Consider the following 21835-nt stretch of genomic DNA (forward strand, 5'->3'; position numbering starts at 1 on the left):
TTTCCGCTGATAGCTTTAAAAGCATTAACCTGTTTAGCCTCTACCACACCTTATTAACACAGATAATGAGAGTTCAGGCCAAACAACCTGGACTAGCAAGTGTTGTGAAGACAAACAAACTTCAGCCACATGCTCAAACATCACTGCCGAAGTATAAAAAAAAGCACTGAACATTAGATACTAGTCATTGCATACTTAAAAAAATAGATAAACGAAATGATAGAATGATAAGGATAGATAGAATGATATAACAATACATCGAAAAATAAAGAGTTAGAAAAATAGAATAGATAGAACAATATAACAATATAGATAAAACGATAAACAGAACGATAAATCGATAGATAGAATGATATAAAAATAGATAGAATTATATATAGATAGAAGGATAGATAGAACAATACTACGATAGATAAAATGATTGACAAAATTATATAACAATAGAAGGAACAAATATATATTTATAGAAAAATAAATAGAACAATATATCGATGGGCAGACAAAATGATGGAACAACAGAAAGAATGATACAACAATAGACAAAACGATATAATGATATAACGATACACAGAATAATATAACAATAGATAGATAGATAGATAGATAGATAGATAGATAGATAGATAGATAGATAGATAGATAGATAGATAGATAGATAGATAGATAGATAGATAGATAGATAGATAGATAGATAGATAGATAGATAGATAGATAGATAGATAGATAGATAGATAGATAGAACAATGGATGGATGGATGGATGGATGGAACAATATAACAATAGAAAGACAGAACAATAAACAAACTGAGAGAACGATAGAACGACATAATAGATAGAACGATAGATATAATGATATAACAATAAATAGATAGAAAGATAGAATGATAACAATAGATAAAACGATAGATAGAATGATAATGATAGATAGATATAACGATAGACAGAATGATAGACAAAACGATAAATTTAAAAGCAATAGAATGATAGAATTATATAACAATAGTTGGATAGAACGACATAACGATAGATAGATAGATAGATAGATAGATAGATAGATAGATAGATAGATAGATAGATAGATAGATAGATAGATAGATAGATAGATAGATAGATAGATAGATAGATAGATAGATAGACAGACAGACAGCAAGAGACAGACAGACGGACGGACGGATGGATAGAGGGATGGATGGATGGATACATGGATGGATGGATGGATGGATAGAGGGATACGTAAATAGATAGATGGATGGATGGATGGATGGATACATAGAGGGATGGATGGATGGATGGATGGATGGATACATAGAGGGATGGATGGATGGATACATAGAGGGACGGACGGACGGACGGATAGACAGACAGATAGATAGATAGATAGACCATTTTCTTAGAACGCAAAATTACCCATTATGCTTTGCGTGTATGCGCAAGGAGAATGCCAAGAACTAGTTGGCAGCTGATGCGTATAAACAGTCACATTTGGACAGCTTTGAAACTATAGTTTATCTATTTTACCTGCTTTTATCATCTTTGAATTAATACTGTTGTCGATCAGTCCACCTCCCGGACTAGTCATTTAAAAATGTGATCTAAAGGAATGGAAAACAGCTCCCCTCGTTGTCAGACGGCATCTTCTGCAGTTTAAAGGAAGCCTTGTCATCGCTAAAGTCAACAGTTTCTCTTTCTTTTTCAAATATATAACCAACCCAAACAAATGTACTTCACCAAAATGTTTGACACACACACACGTAGCCTACTGTACTGTCCCACTGACACACTGATTTAATAACTGTGACAGTGAAAATAGTGACATTTTCAAATGACAGAAAAACACAAACAATGGTAAATACAACACACTTCAAATGAAACAAACGGCTCGCGATTAATGTAATGTATTTTTTATTTAGTACCATGTCAGCAACCAAGGCTATCTTCATGGCAGGAATCTTTCAACAATAAATATACAATTTAAAAATCAACAAACAAAATAAAACATAAATTAAATAAGATTTTTTGTGTTAATACATGATAAAAATTCTAAAATCTTTTCTGGTTCCACTTTGTCAAAAATGTCCTTAAAAGAGTTCATTTCATAAAAAGTCCTTCTGGAATCAGTAAAAGCAGGACAGTCCAGTAAAATATGTTTTACAGTGATAGGAGTTTTGCAGCACAAACACTGAGTGGGGTTTTCACCTTGGAGCAAAAATCCATGTGTAATTCTCGTATGTCCAATACGGCATCTGGTAAAAACTACTTGATCAAATTGATTCTTAAAATGTCTTAAAATTCTGTGTGAAACTTCAGGTTGGATTTCATGTAGTTTCGGCTCGCGATTATTACACACACACACTCACACTATATTTCTGACACCAGACACGTGAACTAGGGGAACGTTTTTCTCTCGCACTTGAACCACATCTGACAGATTATAATGGCTTTAACACACACCTTTCAAAGTTGTGTATCACAAAAACACTTCGTAATCCACTCAAAACTATTGAAACCCATTTTCGAATCGCAAAGATAGAACGATAGATATGGTTTATGAGAACTTTCCATAGGTGTAATGTATTTTATACTTTGAAACCATTTCTAATATTCATTCATTTATGGGGACACATGGCATGTTCTCATGAACCACCTTAATAGTGTACACCAAAGTCAAACCCCTGTTAATATTCAATATTTTTGGGTCCTCAAAAACCACATAAACAAGTCAACACACATACACTTGCAAGGGTAAAATTATATGATAGAATATAACATATAAATACGTAGAATAGTGTATAAAACCAACTTCAGAAAAGCACATACATTTAACAACTTTACAGGGACCTTCAAGAAAAGATTTTTTTATGTTCCTATTGAGTATGAGCAATAGTTAAAGTGGCACTTGCCTCAGCAAACACTACTAATAATCACACTCAGTGATGGTGAGAATACACTGAGGAGACTGTGAAAAAACACACAAGGGAGCTTAGTCATAAAAAGTCGGTCTGTTTTCAGTGAAAGCATACGCAAAAGTTACACAGATGTATTCATTTATGGAGAACTGATTGCGGAGATATTGGCTAAAAATATGGATTATACGAGCATGTGGTGCTTTTCAGAGTAGAAAAGCTTTTGAAAACCCTTAACTACACCAAAACTAATTTCTTGGTGATTGTTCAAACTGCTTATTCAAATGAGCTGAATCAACACAATTGCTCGAGTTTTGTTTGGGACAGCTTAATTGTTTTATGTTCAATCCACTTAAATTTGTTAAAACCAAGTTAACTTAATCGTTTTGTGTTGGAATTAGATGAAGGAACTGTGTGAAACCAAGTGTGCCTCACGCCTCCTTTTGAGTGATACTGCCAGCTGTTAGATCGCCCCCTGAGGACTGGCTGCAGTACAAGTCATAAACCCGGCCTCCTCCATGCTCACGAATGTGACTTGAGTCTAAATACAAAATTGATCTACACTTGCAATAAAATTTCTCAAAGACGGTTTTAGTCAATTAAGGCACTGGTTGTCAAGCTGATATCCGCTTGTTAAGCTGTATGAAATACTGTTTCCGGGTCCAAGCCGATACTCACTTGAATTGAGAAAATATTCATTTATGACCACTTTTTTAAAGTCATATCACAAATTTAAGTGAATGCTATATAATCATATTGTACACAACAGTCTCTGGGCTTGCTGCATCACAGATGTCAATATTTTACCAATTTAGAAAAAATAAATCACTTTCTAGCCATCGTATATTCAGCATGGATATATATATATATTGCAATCGTGACTTTCGAAAGCATTCCATCGCTTTGTAAAGGTTTATTATTACCATTTAATGAGCCTCCTCATACAGTTTGATAGGGCGCTTGGACTCGAAAGCTGCTTCGTGTGATGTCACACTTAACAAGTGGATAGGTTCAGATGTAAATCTTTGTAAAGAGTAGGTTTTTAGTCAGTAATGCTATAAAAACGTGGCGTGTCATTGTGATTGACAGCTTCTCTAAGCAGACCATCAAGCTTCAGAAGTTTAAAGTATCAATGTTCGATCTCTGTCTTGTTTTACGATGATGCCATAAGTTTTTCAGCAGTTTTTTTGCAACAGTTCGTGCCCATCATAAGGAGTTTTGCTTTCAAAGCATTCAATGGAAAAAGGTGCTGTCGTGTCGTCCATATTTCTTTACGGTCTATGTGTGGAACCCAGCATTTGTTACAGTGTATGTCAATGGACTTGATGACAATTCATCGCAATTAATCACATCCAAAATAAAGGATTGTATTAATATAATGTGTAATTCTGCATATTTATAACATGTATCTACACACTGCAAAAGTGATTAGATACGCTAAAAACTGTTTGCTGTTTGTTTAAACTATTTGTGTAAAATAAGCTGAAAACGCACAATTTATGAGCTTTAAAAAAAATTTAAATAATTCTATGTTCAATCCACAAACCTGTAAAAACTAAGAAGTCAACTTTTGTTACGTTCACACGATGAAGTTTAGTGCTCAAATCAGATTTTTTCTCAGATCTGATTTTTTCTGCATGGCTGTTCACATTGCTGTTATAAATGTGGCCAATATCAGATTTGCAATGTGAACAGATCATGGTCCTATACTGACCCGCATGAGCAAAAGTACATTACGGAGAGTACAAAATGTCTCATTTTGCACATAATGTGTATACTGTATGAAGCACGTAGTCAGATTATGCTTAATATGATCATTGCCCTTTTCACAGACAACCATGGTGTATTTCATGAACTGTAAAGGGTTGTTCTGCAACTACTAATGCGTATTTCGCCATTTAAGACCTAAAATAAGTCATTCGAAGTAGAAAACTGCGATGCACGTCTTTCTGACTATCGGTGTAGTAAACTCATCAAGGGTTAATGAACAGCCGCAGACTGAACTGTAAAAGCGGAGTTAGTTTATCTCCGTTTGTTATTTAATTTTTGTTAAAAACAACATACACGTGCAGAAGGGGGGTGTGGGTGCTCGAGCACCTGCCATTTTTTTTCTCTCTGAGAGAAAGTTCATCCTTAAAATGAAAGTGCCCCCTCCTTTGCACACGGATTCCTTATCTACAACACCCCCAACACTTTTCAGCATCACAGTCGACCCGTGCCCCAATCGTTAAACAGATTGGTTAACAAGCTCCAGTTTTGCCTTCAAAATGTTTTTTAAAATGAACAATCAACTTTCTGTGGTAAAGTAATTGCCCTGTATGCTATTCTACAATGCTGCTGAGTAGTGGATGATGTTTGCAGCACAGAATGAAGATGCAAGTCGCTGGAATATTATGTAAAAGTCACATGAAATCCGACATAACCGTTCACACTGCGGTCGCATTGCAGAACATCAGATCTGTGTCTGATTTAAGACACAAAAATTGGCACAAATCTGAAGCGAAAAGATACGATTCCATGCTGTTTGGACTGTTCACACTGTCATTACATGAGTTAGATGTGGGTAAAAAAAAAAATCAGATTCGGGTCACATTTGGCTGAAGTGTGAATATACAGTATGTTGTCCCTACTCAAATAGATTGTGTGGAACCCAGCATTTTTACGGTGTACTTTAACTTAAAGTGAGTAAACCCATTGCCTTAAAAGCGATGTTACCTTTACTTAAAGTGTGTAAACCCACTGTAAATTGGAACTGTTGACTCAACCTTCATGCAGTGCATTTACTTAATAATTTTAAGGTAACAAGTTGACTCACTTTTTAAAGTAGCCAACTAATCACTTTGAAAACAACAGATTTATTCACTTTTTAAGTAAAGTCAACTAATATAAAAGACTTTTTACAATGTATAAATACAAATATACACTACTTATTTACACTGAGCTGAAACCAAACAATTACAAGTTTTTGGGGACAACTCAATTCATTTAAATTTGTAAAAACTAACAAGCTAACTTAATTCTTTCATGCTGTCATGACACAAATCGATTGTGTGGAAGCCAGCATTTATTTACAGTGTATGCAAAACATATGTGTTTTTTTACATGTATATAAATTGTACTAAATATTTTACATTTGAATTCAAACATTTTCTCATTTATTCAGTATATTTAATTATTTACTAGATAAATATGCACTTTTAAAATCTACAAATGCATCCCAAAAATCTTTAAAAATATATACAAATATGCATAATCAATGCACTCTTTCCCATGTAAATCTACTAATTCGACCCCTGCTTGTTGTTGATGTAGGTGACTGGATTTAGGCCAGTGTCCACCTGGTAACCAGCTGTCATCCTCGGTCGCAGGAGCTGAGACAGAAGCGAATCGGCTTTACTTTTCCACTGCTGATGACCCTAGTTTAGCTACAAGCCTAATAAAGAGTGTTAAAGCCCACAGCGGCTGTCTGCGGTCCTGAGGAGTGTCTAACCAGCTCCAGCTAAACCGGTAATTTTATAGGGATATTGACACAATGAAAGGCCCCCAACTGTGTCGTTTTACATTGTGGGACGGGTAAATCTGGCTCGGGCTACAACGTGCATAATGCGCATGGAAGTGAGAGGAGGAACGAAAGCTGTGCATTTAGGAGAAAGAGAATGCGTTTAAGCCAGATCAGTGAGATTTAATTACAGTTCTGCCTCCATTATTGTGTCATAATTACAAAAAGCTGCACGTGGAAGTCCTGGGAAACATTTGCTGCCAAAGCAACGAGAAGCATTAGCTAGTGTTGACACACAGTTTTTCACTCATTACAAACTGCATGTTCTATATTACAAAAACATCCTGACACAAGTCAACTCATAAGTATACAAATAAAAAAGTACTGAACACTAGATACTAGTTACGAACAACAGACAGACCGACCGACCGACAGACAGACAGATAGATAAATATACAGATAGAACAATAGATAGGATGATAGATAGAAAGATAGAATGATAAATCGATAGACAGAACGATAGATAGCATGATAGAACGATAAATAGACAGAATGATAAAATAATATATAGAACAATAGAAAGAATGCTAGAATGATAGAACGATAAATAGAATTATAGATAGAACAACAGATAGAACAGATAGATAGAACAAGACATGGTTAGAGCGAAAGAACAATAGAAAAGAATGATGAAGGAACAGACAAAACGATGAATAGCATGATAGAACGATAAATAGAATAGACAAAGATAGAATGATAGATAGAGCAATAGACTGATAGATCAACATATTTTTGCTATGCAAAAATGTAGGCTAAGGCCAACAACTGTGGTTCCTTTTCGCATTAACGATATTTAAAGGCACTTATTATTGTCATTATTGGACATACAGACTCACTGGCTGTGTCCGAAATCACCTTCTACTCAATAAGTGCGGCATTTGAATTTGAATTTAATACTCGACCGTTAGAAAACAACATTCCATACAGTATGAAAGAGTAGTATGAATGGAACACAGATGTACTACATCCATTATTTTGTCATGATTACGTGACCTACTAGCTTCAGTTTTGTGGCACTCCCATTCATAAATTCTCTCGTGGTGCATCATGGGATAGTAGGATAGAGATGATGATCATTCGCACTTCACAATCTTGCCGGAAGTAGTAGGTGATCTGGGTACTACTCGCATACTGTTTTTCAAATTCTATAAATTCGGACACACTACTCGGCTCGCATACGGTTATTAGCGTACTATATAGTATGAAAGTATGCGATTTCGGACGCAGCTATTATTTCTAATGTCTTTGGACTGTTAGTTCCTACTGCACTGAGTCAGATCCTGTTCTGTTATAGAAGCGAATGTAATTGAGCAAATGAACTAAAATACAGAGTTCCTGCAGAGTGAACATGTCAAAAAGCTGGTACTTCTACAAATAGTTTGGATTGAACATTCAATCATTCATTCATTTTCTTTTCGGCTTAGTGCCTTTATTTATATGGGGTCACACAGCGAGATGAACCGCCAACTTATTAAGCATATGTTTTACGCAGTGGATGCCCTTCCAGCAGCAACCCTTGACTGGGAAACATCCATACACACTCATTCACACTCATACACTATGGACAATTTAGCCTACCCAATTCACCTATACCGCATGTCTTTGAACTTGTGGTGGAAACCGGAGCACCTGAAAACCCATGTGAATACGCGGGTTTACACTGCCAATAAAATATGACCCAATTCTGATTACGATTTATGGTTTCTCTTTTACATGTCTTTTGATTCTCAACTCGTTTGTTTATTATATAAATGAGGGTTAATAAGAATAATCACCAAACACCGCATTTTGACACAAATGTCCATGTATTTGACCATTAAAACGCTCACATTAAGATAACTTTAGATGTGTGTGCTCAGCTCGTCTCTAAGGCTGAGCGCACACACACAACAGCTTGCAATCTCTTTCACGCTTTTAAAAACGATTGGAATGTACATTAATGAATGATGGCACACCCCGTGCTGCAAAAGTTACGTTACAGTACATGCTTTTAGTAATGTTTACGTTGAACTGAGCTTTGCAGAGCAACAAATGTGTACAACTGGAAAGGGGGCGGTATATGGTGCAGCAATCGTTTTATCTTGATTAATGTTTTTTTTATAATAGTTAGAAGCCAAAATTGAAATCAAAACTGAATTTCAATTAATTGCACAGCCCAATATAATTTCATGTGCTTCTTAATTCTTTTGAAATGCTATTATAGATAAACTTTTGTACCTGATCAACTATAAGACTGGACATTGCACAATGCACATGCTGTGATGTAACTATTACGGATGTGTGCATTGCGATATTAGTGCTAAAATTATATATTGTGCAGCCCTGGTTAGTGTAAGCAAATGAAACATGGCATGCATGCATCTAGCCATTTCTGTATTGCTCTTTCTCTGAATTGCATGTCTTAATTGTTAAATATTAAGCCTGAGGAATGTTTACTTCACAGCACACGCTTACATGACACACAAACCTACTTTAAAATCACTGCACGCCAATCAATGGACATCTGTGGCATCATGCCATCACGTCTAACACCCGTCAGGAGTTTTTACAGCATCAATTCATCAGTCCTTGATCATCCACACATTTTAAAGCCAATATATTCAGCCCAAAACGTCAAAGCAAATGGTCAGTGAGGCTACAGATTCTGATGGTGAGGACTAAAACTTTCCACCTGGCTTAAAAACAAAACAAGCCATTCTTTCCTGCCCGTCTTGGCTAATCTATTAGCTGAAAAGCGACTCAGAAGTGACTGGCTGACTTGACTCTTCTGCTAAATGTAACCCGAGATCACTGTTGTTAAAACAGAACAAGTGGGTCATTTACTGTTCCTATCAAAGGCACCTGGCTGAGAGACAAACTGCAGTCAATGCCGGGTTTGTTCTAATTCTTTTTCAATCGCTACTTGATTGTGGGAGAAGCGGAGAGGCAGATCTGATAGATGGGCTCTGGTAATCTACATTAACTACAGAGGAGGAGAACTGGTGAGATTTAGAGAAATAAGATCAAAGTCTGCAAAACATAAACAAACGGATGCAAATGAAGGGCAAAAGCAAGCGATCCGCCCTGCTGTGTGACACCTACATAGGCAGACATAACTTCATGAACCTACACAGGCAGCCAGAGATGTATAGTTAGATTTGCAAAATACCACACTAAGAATACTCTGACAAGACTTAAAATACACACACAGCATACTAAAACAGTCAAGTAATTAGAGATTTTAAAAATGAATAGCATAAAATATTACTGAATCTATTATTTCTTGTAATGCTTTTTAATTATGTTATGCATCTAATATTTCTTCTACATTTAATATTGTAATTCAGAGCATTTTTTGTGTCAAACTCCACCAAATACAGCTTTTTACTCTTTTGAAGTTAAACAGTAACTGTAAAATTACATTAAAATATCCTTTACTATATAAACTGAACAAAAATAACATTATTACAGACTATTTCATTAAAGATGTTACAGCAAAACACAGTTAGGTTACATTTTTTCCTCATTTAAATGATTATGTTATACTTTAAGTTGATAGTTTTTGTTTGGCTGACAGTCATTTGACCTTATTTTATTTATTTAATTTCTTTTTTTACAGAATTTTACAAGATTATAATGCTCATACACATTCAAATAGATAACACACTAGGCGTTTTACACCTTTCACAATAAATTTGTTCCTTGTGCTGTCTTAATTTATAAAAATGTTTTAAAACAAGCAGACTTTTTGTTTATTATTTTATGTAAATTTTGCTTTAAAATGACAACATTTTTATTTTAGATTTGATAGAAATATAATCAGTAATTGACAGAATAAATAAAAAAAATTAAAATAAATAAACAATAACTAAATAAAAATAAAATAAATTAAAAGTTAAAATAAATAATAATAATAATAATAATAATTTTAAAAAATAATTATTAAGTATACAAATAATAAATAAAAGTAGATAAATGAATAATAATAATAAAAAAATCGAAAAATAAAATAAACAATAAATAGATAAATAAATAATAGAATAAAAAATTTAAACATTTAAAATATGAATAAAATTAAATAAATCAAATAAAAAAGTAAATAAACTAAAATAATATTAATACAGATAAATAAATAAATAAACAAACATAAATAAAGTAAATAATTAATAAATGAATAAATTATCAAGCAATAAATTATAACAGTAATATAAATAAATACACAAACAAAATAAATGATTTATACATTTAATAATATTTATAGGGTGTTATCATGATGGTGCAGTGGGTAGCACGATTCCCTCACAGCAAGAAAGTCACTGGTTCGAACCTCGGCTGGGTCAGTTGGATTTTCTGTGTGGAGTTTGCATGTTCTCCCCGTGTTGGCTTGGGTTTCTTCTGGGTGCTCCGGTTTCTCCCACAAGGCCAAAGACATGCGGTTCAGGTGAATTGGGTAGGCTAAATTGTACGTAGTGTATGTGTGATAATGTGTGTATGGTTCTTTCAAAGTGATGGGTTGCAGCTGGAAGGGCATTCGCTGCGTAAAACATATGCTGGATAAGTTGGCGGTTCATTCTGCTGTGGCAACCCCTGATGAATAAAGAGACTAAGTCGAAAAGAAAATGAATGAATGAATTAGTTTATAGGCTGAGTTAACGTAGTTAAAAGCCACTTTTTGGCATTTAACTTCTAATGAAAGATGTAAAAATACTAAATGCAGCTCCATCACGGTTTAATAATCTAGTAAAACCTGCTTTGCTGAATCACTGCCGTTTTACAATTTGGCCAAAAAGAAGCATCCTATAAGATGTGAAAATTTTGCAACAGCTTTTTTAGGAAAGTGTCCATGCTGCATTTCATTGCTGGAGTAGAGATGCGCTTCTTCCAAGAATGTCTGACTATTTTTATAGATGCCCTGTTTAAGGATTTCCCCACTTGACTATTTAAAAGATCCCTTAAAGTGTAAAGATCTTGATGTAGTGAAACACTACCCAACATCCCATCCCTGAAGCAGATGGGGTGTCTGTCTGTGAGCCAGAAGGGTGCATGACGAGGACTTACTGCAGCAAAGCCTTCGCCACAATACTGTCCACATAATGTACGCCAGTGATGTTTGATGCCCATCCAACAGTTCAGCATGCAAGTGCTGCTTTTTGTTGGCCAGCACCGTGCTTGCTAATCCTTTCTAATGTTGCTTCAATTCTTGGCAGGTTAATGCAACAGCATAATGCAAGTTACCTCTATAGCGCTTATTTCATGACAGAATGCATAACAGGATGATACATTTTGATGATTTTCTAATCTAAAGCCTTACTATTCTGTAGTTACATCATGTACGAAGACCAACATAAAATAAAGAGTTGCGGAAATGGTTAAGAACTATATTAAAACTCTTTTTTTTTCTCTGAACGAGATGCTAATGGTCTAATCTGATTCAATGATTTATGCTAAGCTAAGCTAAAAGTGCTCCTGCCAAGCCTGGAAATTGACTGAATAGATTAAAAAAATGGTAAAACTCAGCGGTTTAACACTAGTGGACATGTAAAATGAAAATATTATCAAAAAGATGTTCTTTTAAAGAGATAGTTTACCCAAAAATAAAATTTCCGTCATCATTTAATCACCCCTACATTTGTCTACAAAAGTAGATATTTTGAGGAAAGCTGCAAACTAGTAACCATTAACTTCCATAATACTACTATCGAAGTCAGTGATTAGTTTTTAGCTTTCTTCACAATAACTTCTGCGTTCAACCAAATAAAGAAACACAAAGCTTTAAAAGCACTTTAATTACAGGTGAACCATCATGAAGGATTGCAAATAAAAAAGCTGTCCAACATCCCAAGTCTCAGCTCTGCTGCCAAAATGAAAGTATGTCATAATCAAATTGACCTGCTTTAACAGTTAAAACAAAAAAGCCACAACCATTTTCCACTTTCGAGCACCAACAAAGGCCTCCATTCTGTGTAAAGTGCGTCATCTTTAAGGCACCATCTAAATGTCAGGATATGCAGAAACCTCTGCTTGAAGCTTTTCATGCTTGTCCTTAAAATCTCCTCAAAGATAACAGCGCAGAAACAATGCAGCCCTCATAATATACGAGCGGCCATCAGGCAGGTCCATTTGTTAATGAAAAAAAGACGCGTGCCATGAAAACAGTCCTTAGTTTTGCAGCAGCTCCTGGATAAGGACGCTGGAGCCAGACTAGAGCTGCACCATATTGGAAAAATGTAACATTGCAATATTTTGTTTTTCTGCAATATACAGATGTGGTGGCAATCTTCAGTTTCATCCAGGCCAGTTTCATTGGTTTGCCTTTAACACTTCTATAAAACCACCATTCGAAAGCAATATCTGATTATTATTAGTTTATTTTTAATCCTTTTGATTAATCAAATATTAAAGGAGACCTATTATGCACTATAAACAAAGCGTAAAATAAGTCTCTGATGTCCCTAGAGTGTGTATGTGAAGGTTCATCTCAAAATACCACCCTAATAATGTTTTATAACTCTTTGAAATTGCCCCTTTTATGCTGTGTTCACACCAGATGCGGCACGTAAGTTGCACTATTCGCATGTAAATAGACGCATGAACATTTTGAGTTTACTTGCTTCGTTTGTGCATCAAATCCGCTTCATTCGAGCATCAAGTTCACTTAACAATATACGTGGATTTGTGTCATGACCAGGGCTTATGTCTGCCCGGTGACTCTAGCTTTATTGCTAAACGACTAACATGGATTTTATTAAGAGAATAGCTGTGTTTATGTGCTTTAGGAAGGCTGAAAAACAGCAAATATTCATTTGCCGCCATGTCCACTAGAAAGGTTCATCAACTCCTCCTGAAACTGTAACCGAAAGATGGAAACTTTCAGCTGTGCTTTAGACAGAGCCGAGCACAGTTTGATGAGCTGTTGTCCGGTCTCGGCAGGAGGATTTCCCCTCGGGACACTAACAACAGGCACTACGTCATAATCACGCCCATACTAAACTCCAAAAAATGATCTTAGCTGTTTGTTGAAACTTCTTAATTAAAATAAGCTGAAACAACACAGTTTTTGAGGATTTTTAAATGTTTTATGTTCAGTCCACTTTAATTTGTAAAAACTAATAATTTAGCTTAATACCTTCATGTTGTTCCAACACAAATCGATTGTGTGAAACTGAGAATTGTTTTACAGCGTAGAGCAAGCTCCTGATTGGTTAATGTGGCACGAATGTCTACTGAAGTTCAGATTTTCCAACTACAACAATTTTTACGTTAAGTGTAATTTTAACATTAATTGCGAGAGTTACTTTCTAAAATATATCCCAAAATCGGTGAAATCCGCGAAGTAGACCACTTTATTTTTTACAATTATTCTAGATGTTTAAGGCCTGTAAAACACACTCACTACACTATTTTCTCAGATAGGGGTTAACATTTTCATACTTCTCTTTCTTAAAATCTCGAATAGCTTCTACCTTCATTTAGCATGTCCAGAAGTTCAACTTTTTGTGCGATGGTTAGCATATTGTTCTGCCTTTTGGGTGCTCCCGTGGGCACCATGATGACGGTGCAGAAGGATTCGTCAACATTAAGTACAGCACTTCAGAATCACACTGCTAGCAATCAAAGGTTCGCATTCTGTACTGTACAGGAGACACGGCATGAAGGACATTGATTGACAATGGTTTACAGCCAATCAGGACGCAGAACACAATGCACTGAAAAAAAACGTGTCAAATAGCACACAAAAAAATCTGCGAAAGGTGAACAGCATTATGGCGAGGGACCACTGTAAACCGTTTTCTGATTTTCTGAGAAGTCTAAAAACATTCAGGAACGGTAATTGACTAATCCAGTGTAAAATAATACTGCATAGTCTTGATTGCATAATTATTTCCATAAATATGTATTAAAGTTACAAATGGCTTGAAAGGAAGAGAGACTTTGTGTTTATTTTACATTTTCATCCCCTGTGTTTACCCATATATTTATTTAATTTTTTTATTAATTAATTTATTATTTTTTCAGTCGGTTTGTTTATGTATCTGCGTCTTGATTAATCTTGGCGTACTAATTGAAGATCTCAGAAAATAGGGAGGGGTGGGAAATGGGAGGGATGGGGATAGAAGGGGGTAGAAAAGTGTAAGTTGGATTCAAGAGTTCTACAGTTTTCTTGTTTTTGTTGCTGTATATTTCATGTCAACTCTTTGCTGATAGGACTTCTATTTCTCATATACATTTGTAAGTTTGTTTATTATCTGGAAAAATCTATATTTATATTTTATCTGGCAATAAAAATATTGAAAAAAAAGTTACAACTGGTGCAATGTCTTGCTTTTTAAATGACCAGGCCTCAAAAATACATGCAAATACCACACTTTCAATATTTTAAGTTTAAACTCTGCAGTGACTCTACAAATCTCATGTATTCTGAACTGTTGTGCTGATCAACTATAATACAGACTTAACATTTAGGCTGCATGATACTGGACAAATCCTTACGATATTATGATAATTCATATTGCTGCAATACATATTGTGATATGAATATCATTTCTTCAGATGGTTTGAACAGCTCGATTTGGAAGATTTGGAGATTTCATTTACTTAGATCGACTGGGATGATCAAGTCTTTTTCTGCATAAATTATAATAAATTGCAAGCAAAAATAAATAAATAAACAGTGCTTTATGGTTTTCTTGGGAGTTTAATGGTATTTAAGTACAAAAATTGAACAATCAAATGTAAAATAACAAGGTTCATCATTGTATAAACAATTAAAATAATATCTTAACAATGAATAATCTAATCCTGCAATATGATTGTTGCAATATCGATGCTCAACTTAAATGATCAATGCTGAAATCATGCATTTTGCCGCCCTAAGCCAGACTATCGCCCTCAGCGAAGTGACATAATCAGCTTGGAAGTAATTCTTGGCACTGAGGAGATGAGATGGAGAAAGGAAGTCCAGCAAAATACTATTTTCACCCACAGCGACACTCCTCCTCCCCAGAGCATGTGCTGTTTTTCAAGTGCTAAGAGCATTAATGCTTTTATTTGGACACGCAAATAACCTCGATCTAAAAGATTCCGGAGGATGAACGCACTGGAGCCTGAGCAGAAGTTGAATTGAATGCGTTTTGCTTTGCTCGCTGTAAAATCAAGTTTGTACCTGGCCTACCTTCATGTCCAGAGTCAATTAATCTATGTGTAAAGAGGGCATGATATTACTGCTGCTCTCCACAAATCTTATTTTAGATTCTGGGTGTATTTATATACAGATTGCAATGCATCACCATTAGTTGTCAACAAGCCATAACTCGGCAGTAATGAGATTTGTGCATTTCTGCAGTAGATTTAAGAGACGTGGAAAAGAACTGCTTAATAAGAGTGTTAAAGCAACTGCATAACTTTGGTCAAAGATTTTTGTTTTTGTTTTTTTACATTAAAATTTTTTTTAGTTTTTTTTATAAGTTCATCAAATTATTTTTTTGTCAAATAAATAAATAAATAAATAAAAACTAAATCAAAACAAGGTGACGCAATGGCACAGTAGGTAGTGCTATTGCCTCACAGCAAGAAAGTTGCTGGTTCGAGCCTCGGCTGGGTCAGCTGGCACTTCTGTGTGGAGTTTGCATGTTCTCCCCGCGTTCACGTGGGTTTCCTCTGAGTGCTCCGGTTTCCCCCACAAGTCCAAAGACATGCGGTATAGGTAAATTGAGTAAGCTAAATTGTAAAAAGCGCATGTGTGTGAATGGATGTTTCCCGGTAATAGGTTGCAGCTGGAAGGGCATGCGCTGCATAAAACATATGCTGGATAAGTTGGCCGTTCATTCCGCTGTGACGATCCCAGATTAATAAAGCCGAAAAGAAAATTAAGGAATGACAAAATAAATCCATTCATTCATTAAAAATAAATAAAAAAATAAAAATAACAAATTTAATCATTCTTAAAAAATAAATAAATAAATAAATAAAATAAACATATATAAAATAAAAAAATTATAAAACTAAATAAATCCATTCACTAAAAAATAAATAAACTAAAAAATTAAAATAAAACAAACAAATCAAATAAACAAAAATTAAAAAATAAAGCAATAAAACAAAATAAATTAATCAATAATTAAAAATAATTAAATAAAATTGATAAAATGAAAATAAAACAATAAAGCAAAATACATCCATTATTTCAATAAAAATAAATAAAGATAAAATAAAACAATAAAACAAAATAAATCAATTGATTCAATAAAGAATAAAATAAATAAATAAATGAAATAGATAAAATAAAAAACAATAAAACAAAAATCCATTCACTTAATAAATAAATAACATGGATAAAATAAAAAATAAAACAACAAAATAAATCCATTATTTCATTAAAGATAGACAGACAGACAGACAGACAGACAGATAGACAGACAGACAGACAGACAGACAGAGACAGACAGATAGATAGATAGATAGAATTTTTAAAACAAAACAATAAAGCTAAAATTCATTCATTCATTCACTGTAAAAAGTGCTACACTCACAAAGTTGGTTCTATCTACTTTAAATAATTGCAATCTAGTTAATTTTATTTGTTTTATACCAAAAAAATAAAATTTGCTTCCTCTTTACTTAAAATATATCAGTTTTTATATAACTGTATATTTTAAATAAAACTAATGCAATTTAATTGAGTAGATTTTTGTACGTGGTTATTGTGTAGAATAAATGTTATAAAAGTGAGTTGACACAGACAATTTATTAGAGCAGCTGTCGATGTGGGCAGGTGTTCATAAAACGTGATTTTTATAGTTTTGCGTGACTCCTTTTTCATTGCCCGGGATTTAGCAGGCAGACGCAGCTTCTGCAATGGTCGACATTAACTGCTCCCAGCAGCGGATCTGATTAACACGGTAAGTTGCAAATTTAGCCGAATGATAATTGTAAAGTCATGCAAAACTGCTGTCTTCGCTAGGCAGGTGAGGTTTTAGCTTTGTAAATTGTACTGTAGCCTCAGGTATGTTAACAGTTAGACTGCTCTCACATGGAAAGCTAAGTTGGCTAACGCTAACCAACGCTAGTTTATACTAACGATTAAAAGTGATATTATTGAGAAAAATAGTGAAAGTAGTTTTAAAACACTTAGTAGGTAAAACTAACGTTGCAGAACCGATTAACAAGGTCACTGGTGGGCGGTCGGGGTGTGGGGGTTCAGTTTGTTAGCGCTAACTTAGCTAAAGTTAGCTCACCTAAGTTATAGCAGCACATTAAGGATGGATATTAAATTCAGAAACGTATGCAACAGTTAAGTAGTTTGTGTTTAACGTAAGAGAAAGTATAACTTAAAGTTTGTGTTTTAGAGATTTAGTCCATAAGTTTTTTAATGCTGCATAGTGAATAAATTACAGATTTACAATTTATTTTAACTTAAATTACATTTACTACTGATGTTTACAGAACCATTTAAATTGTATGCACCTCATTCTAAAATGCATGTTCTTGGTCTTTAGATACCAAAGTGATTTTGTTACCTGTGGATCTTCAAACTTCACATCCAGGTAAGAAAAACATTAGATACAATTACAGCTATAATAATTTGCAGGTAAGTAAAACATTGGTAAAATTGCAAACAATAGTGGGCTCCATATAATTAACTTACATTTGATATCTGAAGATTTTTTTTATGTGTGCAACAGTAAAAACAGTATAAAAATATCCTAATGCAGTTTCTTATTATCTGTCAGTCTTTCAATAAAGCTAACTGATAACACTGAATCACTGAACTGTCATTTGCCAGTGACATTAAATTTGAAGAAAAAGTCAATTAAATGTAGCTTTAGCAAAAATTTAATGTAAACCTTAATGTAATGTGTAAAATGGCAATGTATTTATTTATTTATTTATTTAATAAAATTTGTATTATGACGTGCAAAGTTTGGTGCAAAATGAAGATGGCAATTAAATTATAGAATTTGTATTCTATAATTTTCTTATAGCCGTTTTCAAACAGTTTTAATATCTAAATTAAATACACATTCTTATGCTTTATAAGTTGCCAAAATAAACAAAAAAATGTAATACCTAAATTTTAACAATTCTGTGATTGACAGGAAACCACAATGACATGCACTGTTACACTGAGTAAAATCACAGTTTTCTTTAAAATTTGATAACTAAAAACACCTGGAATAATGTAATTACACAACCTCTATAACCTTTTTTTATTTTTTAAATAAAAGTTAGGTAATTTTAACTAAGGTAATTTTTAACTGATAAACTAAGGTGTTTCATCCATGCATCATTCTCACTGGACTTTTGTAACTTCACTTGTAGTTATTTTCTATTTAGTATTTAGCTATTTAATGTTGTTTGGTAGCAACCACCTGAACTCCTGTTTCTTTTTGTCTCTACCAATAGAGTTGTGAGGAATCAGAGGTGCATGCGGCTGCCCACGGGAAAAATTTGCCATCAGCCCAACACAGTTTGGATTATCATAGGACTGTCAGAGGTTTGCCAAACCTGTCAAATGCATGATGGCTCCTGTTTGGACTTACCGATGTCCTCGACTTCAAGTATCCATCAAAACTGTATACATTTAAGATGTATTAGAGACTCTTTGTGGGACTGGACATTATGCATCCAAAATCTTCATCAAAATATGCAAATCTCCTCACTGAGTTGCCTTGGATGATTTCTCAATAGGATCTGGTATTATTAATGTTTTTATTTATGTATTGTGTATGTGTAGCCACATTAATGGCCTATTTTGTAGTCACTATTAAAAGGAACATTGATTGATATTGAATACATGTTATGGTCTTTAATCCATCTTCCCATTCTTATTTAATTGTTATTGACAGGAAAGTCTGTTTATCTGTGTTTACTAGTGTATATTGTGCTTACAATATAGAAACGCCGATTTATTTTCTGAGGTTACAGCCAGAAGTCAATTAAATTCGTTTTAAATGACATATGCATGGTTAATTTTATTTAGATCATTAAGTTCATAATACTTAATTAAAATGAGTACAGTCAACATATAGCAATGTATAAGTAAGTTAAGTTTAACAAAAAAAGTAAGTTTATCTGATTTGAGTAATTTTAGAAATATTATTTGGCTCAACTTAATTTTATTGCATTTGTTTTAAGCAATGTTTTAGTGTTTAAAATACTTAAAAAAGGCTGGAAGTTGAATCAACCTAAAACGTCCGATGCAACCACTTGCCTCACTTTTTATAAGTTAGATCTAAGTAACATTTTTTACAGTGTTCAAAATAAATAAACCTAGCTATGTTTATAATTTATGTCTTGTTTATTTGCACACAGAAGACTACTGTTAAAAATATAGAAAAACATTTAAATAATAAATACATTTGTTTTCTCTGTTATTTGTTTGTTTGGGTGGAGTACCTTTAGCTTTCGTCTGTTTGAGGTCACAGTAATCCTTATGCAATACAGAGTTGCACTAATTCATATCAGAATAATCTATGAACTTCAAAATAATAACAACAACAGGCTCTAAATTTGTAATGGAAATACGAGTTAACCAACATTCCAATCCTCAAGTCAAAATAATCCATAAGACGCTGTTGGATTAGTCTGCAACTCAAGGAAACATAAAGAACATGTCAAACAGCTTCAGATATATGAGCCATGCAACAGAAATGTGACGTGGCTTCTTTTGTACATGGGAATGCCCAAATAGGTGCATGTTTTTCTCATAAAAATGAGGAAGTTAATCTAGGCCATTCATGAAAATGTTCTTAAAGGGATAGTTCATAGTTCAAATGGATAGTGAACAACAAAACAAGATATCCTAATAAATGTTGCAAAAAAGCAGCCATTGGCATCTATAGTAGGAACAAACAATACTATGAAAGTCATCAGCTTTTTTAAACAACAATTTCTAAATGTCTTCTTTTGAATTCAACAAAAGAAAGAAACTCAAACAGGTTTAAAAAAGGGGAGGCTGAGTAAATGATGGCAGGATTTTTTGATCACTTTAAAAGCCTCATTCACACTAAGAGCGACTTGCAGCAGCGAAGCAACAAATGACTTCATTTTAATGAAGAGCGAGCGACTTCTCTCTATGCCAGGGGTGTCCACATTCGATCCTGGAGGGCCGGTGTCCTACAGTCAAACACACCTAAACTAGCTAAACTAGAAGATATCAAATGAAGAGCGACGTTCTTGAGCAACAGCCAATAGAAGCACTAGTGAAGCTCATGTGACATCCTCTCAGCTTGCTCAGAGGCCAGTTGTATTCGTGCGGTATATACCAACACAGACCTGCGTTTCAAGCAGGTCACCACCCACAGCGACGTGCAACTAAAAAGTCACTGCTAGTGTGAATGAGGCGTAAGGAAGACGTTAAGATTTTTTTTAAAAGATCAATTCTAGAAAGAATGTTTCCAAATCAGAATTCTTGAAAGCTTTAGTTGAAATAAAGTCAACTCTGAGCAGAAAAAGAACGGCTCTTTTATTGTCCAATCAAATGAAAGAGGAGGTGGTGTTTCCATTAAGGCGACAGCAGTGTTTATGTTGTCAAGATGACTTTAGAGACTTTAAAAGATGGAGGAGAGACTTGTGATTGCTGTTTAGAGTTATCCGGAGCTGTATGACTTCACAAATCTTGAATATCACAATAGTAATAAATATTACAATAATAACAATATTAACAGCAGCATTCGCGCACAATACCAGCTGATTTCAGTGGTTGTCTAGTGACATAAAAAGCACAGCACACTTCATTTTTTCTCTTGTCAACGAAAAAGCTTAATCGTTGTGATTGGCCCAATAAAATGAGCTTGAAGAACTTTACTTTTTTACTATTTAGAAGGCAAAAATTTTTTTGTTTTTTTTATTGTATGACTATTCTTGCTAAATATTTGCTGATCAAATCAAATATGCTTCACTAAGACAGAAAATTAATCATAAAAACTTCAAAAATCAACCCCCTATTTCACATATGTAGAAAATGATAATCATTTATTTACCCATAACTCCAAACAGCAAATGTCTGTCAGAGAGTGTCCTTTTTCTGTTAAACACAAAAGAAGATATTTTGAAGAATGTTGAAAAATCAGGAGCCACTCCCATGCATAGCAGAGAAGAATACCATACAATGGAAGTCAATGGCTGTCGGTTTTCAACATTCTTCAAAATATCTTCCTTTGTGTTCAACAGAAAAACAAAACAGAGGTTTGGATCTAATTGAAGACGAGTAAATTTTCATTTTCTTTCAAATGTATAAATGCTTAGTGCAGCGTGGTGGCTCAGTGGTTGGAACTGTTGCCTTACAGCAAAAAGGTTGCTGGTTCGAGCCTCGGCTGGGTCAGTTAATATTTTTTTGTGTGGAGTTTGCATGTTCTCCCCGTGTTGGTGTGGGTTTACTCCGTGTGCTCCAGTT

The 21835-nt window shown here is 34.2% G+C and overlaps 1 protein-coding gene and 1 long non-coding RNA gene across 7 annotated transcripts in view; one reads left to right on the forward strand and one right to left on the reverse strand.

The window, feature by feature from the left end:
• Positions 1–21835, reverse strand: part of ypel1 (yippee-like 1) — a 56094-nt gene that overhangs the window by 17690 nt on the left and 16569 nt on the right.
• Positions 17266–19231, forward strand: LOC147843883 (uncharacterized). The gene is made up of 3 exons (XR_015491002.1): positions 17266–17339; positions 17937–17984; positions 18844–19231. It is a non-coding gene; the product is annotated as an uncharacterized LOC147843883 (long non-coding RNA).

This window comes from Danio rerio, chromosome 5, assembly GCF_052040795.2.
Source record: "Danio rerio strain M-AB ecotype USA chromosome 5, GRCz13ab, whole genome shotgun sequence".
NCBI classification, from domain to species: Eukaryota; Metazoa; Chordata; class Actinopteri; order Cypriniformes; family Danionidae; genus Danio; species Danio rerio.